This window comes from Neophocaena asiaeorientalis, unplaced genomic scaffold, assembly GCF_003031525.2.
Source record: "Neophocaena asiaeorientalis asiaeorientalis breed wild unplaced genomic scaffold, Neophocaena_asiaeorientalis_V1.1 scaffold14, whole genome shotgun sequence".
NCBI lineage: Eukaryota > Metazoa > Chordata > Mammalia > Artiodactyla > Phocoenidae > Neophocaena > Neophocaena asiaeorientalis.
In genome coordinates, this window is record NW_020175192.1 from 8,701,299 (window position 1) to 8,707,298 (window position 6,000).

A 6,000-nucleotide genomic window follows, 5' to 3' on the forward strand; every position below is an offset into this window, starting at 1 on the left:
CTTAACTGCACCCTTTTAAGTCTTTCTGGTGCTGTACTCTGATGCTTTTGCAAAGGTGCTTCATCTTCAAGAAGACTTATGTGAAGGACCACTTTTTTTTTTTTTTTTTTGCTGTACACTGGCCTCTCACTGCTCTGGCCTCTCCCGTTGCGGAGCACAGGCTCCGGACGCGCAGGCTCAGCGGCCATGGCTCACGGGCCCAGCCGCTCCGCGGCACGTGGGATCCTCCCAGACCGGGGCACGAACCCGTGTCCCCTGCATCGGCAGGCGGACTCTCAACCACTGCGCCACCAGGGAAGCCCCAAGGACCACTTTTGACAAACACAAGTCTCTGATAAATTTCATATCATACAGCTGAGCTGGTTAAAAAATTTAAAAATCTTAATGGAGAGGGTGATGGCTTGGAATTCCAAGTACCACATAGCAGTACATTTGTTCCTAACCACCACAAAGGTCATAGTGCAACACACCATATTTATCACATATGCTAGATCATTTAATCTTGCCAATAATGCAATGAAGTCAGTACTGGGGTGGATACAGTATACATTTTATAGATGGGATTACTGAGATGTAGAGAGAGATTAAGTAATTTGCCCAAGGTCATACTTTGTAAATAACAGAGCTGGGATTCAAATGATTGTATCCAATACCAAGGCCATGCTCTTCCTATCACTCTAAGCGTAGATAAGAAGAAACAAACAAACAAAATTTTTAGTTTCAAATTCCATATTCATTATAACCCCTTTTAGTAACCTCAAACTTATTTATTAATTGGTATTCATCCATGTATCTTAAGTCTTTTTATTTAATAGGCTTTACTTTTTAGAGCAGTTTTAGGTTCACAGAAAAATTGAGTGGAAGGTACAGAGATTTCCCATATGCCCTTTTCCCCCAACACATGTACAGGCTCCCACACCATCAACATCCCCCCCATCCAGAGTGGTCCAATTGTTAAACAATTGATGAAGCTCTATTTGCATGTCCTTATCACCCAAAGCCCATAGTTTACATAAGATTTTCTAATTCATTCCTCTTCTTCCTTCTCCTGATTCAATCTTCTCCCTTTTATCTATCTTCCTTTGGAATACCAGTATTGGGAGACAGTGGCAGTAAAGGGATTAGTGAATAAAACTAATCTCTCTACCCTCCTTGTCATACTACTTACATACATTCCATTGAACTGTTATATTTTTAGAGTTTGGGGTTTTTTTTCTCTCTTTTGGCCATGGCATGCGGCTTGCGGGATCTTAGTTCCCTGACCAGGGATTGAACCTCTGCCCTTGGCAGTGAGAGTGCGTGGATCCCTAACCACTGGACCACCAGGGAACTGTCATGGAGTTTATTTCTTTTTAATTGGTATCTTGCTTAGACACTATGTTACTATATTCAAAGGCTTTCACACCCATTATGTCATGGAGGTCTCATAACATGCCATCGGCAAGTTCAAGGAAGCCTGCCTCTTCATGTCTTGTGCTCAGTTGGGAAGGAAATGGGTTTTGGACACCACCTTTACAGACTTAATAATTCACCCCCCAGCTTTAATTTAAAAGTTTCTAATTCGTTAACAATGCAATTTTCAAAATGAGGTTTGTATGAGACGCTTAATAACTAAAATGCCCTATCAATCTTTTCCCCCTTAGAATCTAGCTTCGACGCTGGGATTTCAGAAAGCCAAGCTTAGACACCACAGGGCAGTCATCCGAACTTAGATGTCAGGATAATACTGACACCACAGTCTTGGGCAGCACTTTATAGAGTTTACGAAACATATTGCTATGCATTGTTTCACTTCAACTTGGCAACACCTTTGGAGAGGACCTGGGTCTGCCTGTAATTAATGAGAACCGTGGGTTGCTGTTCTCCTGTCTCACCCTGGAGGAGGCAGCATTCGTCTAACCCAGACTGGGGCCTCTGGTCATAGACTGTACATTATGCAGCACTAATGATGCAATTAATTCCTACATTAGCTGACACATCATTCCTTAAAGTCAAAATCTCCAAGTTGAAAACTTAAAAAAAAAAAAGTTCAAAAGGCAAAGCTGAGGGCCAGCTAGAAAGACTATACAAGGAGTCTTAATTCATTCCCAGCTTCTGCCTATTACATTGACAAATACACTACTTTAATCTCTCCCTACCAGACCTCATATACAGCGGTCAAGAAGCCAGTGTATTAGTTTCTTTTTCCATCCACTGGTTCTGAGAAAGGTTATAGGTACAAATACCTCACAGCCAGTATTAAAAGGACATACTGACAGAAAAAAAAAATTATATAGTCAGTCTTGCTAAATTAGTTTACCTAAAATTGTATGTGTGAGTGATTTTAATCAAAATCTAATTTCCCCTCTTTTTAGAGTAACTGAAATGAGATTTTTCTAATTTACTTTTTGCGGTTCAAGTTTCTCATAATTCTTCGATGGTTGTGACAGCACTGTGAACGCATCTGCTGCTACAAAGCATTAAAAAAAATTAGATTTTCAAATTGATGTACGAAATTAAAAATGTTTAGTGCTTCTCATCAAAAGGTACAGGAGTATATATACATGGGGCCTCCAGTACAGTTAAAGGCGCAATCTTTTTTTCATCTGTTTCTTTAATTCACAGCCCAGGGCAACTGTACTGTGAAAATTAACAAGCTCTAAGTAAAGGAATCCTTGTAAGCTGTGTCCTCTAAGAAGCTTCCTTTTAATTTCCTTTCATCCCTTGACATGGTGACCCTAAGGATGTCATAATAAAAATGGTTGATGGTGCCTTGGGTTTGTTTTTGGTTTATTTGCTTGTTGCATGTGGTGTGGGGTTTTTTTGTTTTGTTTTGTTTCCTTCTGCCCCAGCTGGAGCTTGCCAGATGTTATTAGGGCTTGTGAGCTTCTGAATAATTGTAACTCTCAGGCTTGACTAGCTAATTCCAATGATTTAGAAAATCATATTACTCCTGTAAATTGGCTCCGTTGTTATATTAAAATCCAAGCTTCTGCCTTTAGTAGATGTTTGCTGCCTGGCTCAGAGCAAGGCTGGGCATATCCCAGGAGCCACATCTGCAGACTTGGGAAGATGACTCTGAAGGTCAAGAAGGCTTGGGAAGGGTTTTGGGTAGGTAGCTTGGTTCTCTACCTTAGTATGCATTAAATTCTTCCCAAGTAGCATGTGAAGAGTTCAGGACCCCATCGTGCTGTGAAATTGAAGTTTAGATCCTTCTGAAATAATGACGGGTAAGATCCAGTTCTCAAATACTACAGGCTTCTCTGCTTTTATAAAACACAGGCACGAATTCCAGCTAGGACCAAGGCAACTACTCCTATACTTCCCTTCCCTCCAACACCCCTGGCACGGACAGTTAGTGAAACTGGGTCTCCAGGAAAAGGAATGGATTGGCCTAAGGCCGCCCAGGAAATCCTGGCGGAGCCAAGCTGAGGACCTAAGGAACTGGTATCCAGTCCAGTGCTATCTCCACCCCCATGGAAATACTCTCCTACCCAGCGAAGGAGTCTCTTGGTGTCTGGTTTGGTTCATGGCAAAACCATCAGTCCTGACCCTACAAACAAGCACATACATGTTATCATTTGATGCTGAGTGACCTCAGCCATCCCTCTGGACCAGGAAAGGCTAAAGAAGAAAGAAGGCAGGAACCATGGTTCCTCCATCTCTGGATGACCAAAGCCTTCAACACATTTTTTTTTTTTTGGTTGCACCACACAGAATGCCAGATCTTAGTTTCCCAACTGGGGATTAAACCCGTGCTCCCTGCAGTGGAAGCGCCGATTCTTAACCACTGGACCACCAGGGAAGTCCCAACACATTTTTCTAAAGCCAATCAGCAGCCTTAACTTGTTTTCTCTGTCCTCTCTCTCCCATCCACCCTTCATTAAACCTTATCAATTTCCCATTCTTTTTCCCCAGCTCACTTCTCTCCCTTAGGGGAAACAATTTAATGGGCTCTCTAGATAAGCAAAGCCCTGTTATATAGAAGCTACCCAAGACATGAACCTTCTAGATAATAAGGTCTTAATCCATCTATGAACTAAATGTTTCCAGAAAGCACCTACCTGCAAACACTAAAGGTGGGAGTTTTGGTTGCTGTCAACCAGGGGAAGAACTATTGGAAGTGATCTTGGCCCTGACATACCTGGGGTCACACCACACAGAAAGCATACCAGGCTTTGCTTCTCTGTCAACAGGTAAAGCAACAGGTCATAGAAGTGTGTGCTACCTCTTTCTAACAATACTGAAAGCAATGAAGTTATACGGCGAGGTCAGCATAGATTCTGCTTCGTGGAAGGTAGTCAAGACGTTCTAGTTCATTGGTTTTTCTTCCTTCATGTGGTCTATCAGTTGATGCTGCCTTGAGCCGAAATCCTCCTTACCCCTTCCCCCCAACCACTACCAGCAACTGGGTTTAATTTCTTGTTTCAAAAAAAAAAATCCCATTATTCTTTCTCCCTACGCACTTGTTCTGGGATTTTCAATATATCATTAGGTTATTTTGTGGTTTCTAATAATTTTGTAAATTGTTTGTTTTATGGAAGCTGCAATTAAGCCAAGTAATATTGTCTTGAGGTTATTTCTCCCTTGGAATAGTTTAAGCCTAATGAAAAGTGTGTCTTTTGCTATCACTAGTGCTGAAAAGGTGATAGCTTCTTTCTGCGGAATGCGGTAGATATTGAAGCCCGCGGACAGAGGAAAAATTAGTTCTCCTAGAAAATAGAGATATAATTACGAAGGAATTAGCCTCCTCTACTAGGTTGTGAGTGAGCTCCTAAGAGTAGGGCTGTGTCTTATTCATCTTTGTTCAATCCTCTACAGTTTATTCATGGTAGGTATTCAATAAATAGATACTGACTTAAGAATTCAAAGACCTGGTTGTCAGTGACCATCAGTTGTCATTTCTGAAGCTGTAATGCTTTGCCCCATAGAGACTGGTGTTCCTGAATTATATTAAGGAGCTCTAGAGTTGAGAAGTCCTATGGGATAAGAAGATAGGAAGGGTTCTAAGGTTCTAGTTGGTACTAAGAGAAGTAGAATCTGGAAGGTAAGGGCGTAGGAGCAGAAGGCATGGCCAGTGACACACTGAGTAAAAGAGATTCAAATCCAAAGAACCTCTTGGACTTTTCAACATAAGCTTGCACTTCAAGCTGAACCAGACAAGGAAGCAGAACTTCTGAACCAATGGTGTAAATATGAGGACAAAGCCTGCAGAGATTTCAGGATTCTAGAGCTTCGTAATGATGCTGACATTGATAAAATATACATCTAGGAAAATCTTGTAAATACCAACTCATCATCATTCAAAACATCATAAACACTTGTCTTTAAGTTCTGATTGTAGAGAAAAACATGAGTTCAGCTTTACCTTTGCACTGACAAATTTCACATAGGGTGTCATGTAAATGAGAGTCTAGTGACAAAGGTACTTGTGAAACCACTTAAGGGAACAAACTCTTTTCAAGTACTTCAGGAGTTCACACTGATGTATAAACAATCAAAGTTAATTACATACCATTCTGATGCATTCACACAAAGATCTATACTTGGCAAGACACCCTGGCGACATTTTGTGAGCCTAGCGTGTTTACTGTGCCCATTTGAAAGTAATAAAAACGGCATTGCTGAAGAAGTATCTCATAATTCAAACTATTCACTGCCCCCTCTGAAGGCAAACCAGGGAGATTTCACTGTAAATCTTGAGAAAATTCTCTGCCTTATAAAGTGATGCTGATTGGTGCTTTAAGTAATGTTAAGGACAGGAGTTGGGATGCATTAACTAACCATAGTCTTAAACTGTTAGAACTAGTTAGGCAAACTCTAACACCCACATGATACGGATGAAGAAGTAGTTCCAAAGAAGTTAACTATTTTGCCGAGAGTCAAACAAACAGTAAGTCATAGACTTGGGACTTGAACCGTTGTGACTCCTTCGTCCCACACTATACTAATTCAGAAGACTGCAGACCTGGGGCTACGCTGCCATCTTTTAACAAACAATCCTGGAATAACAGAGACACA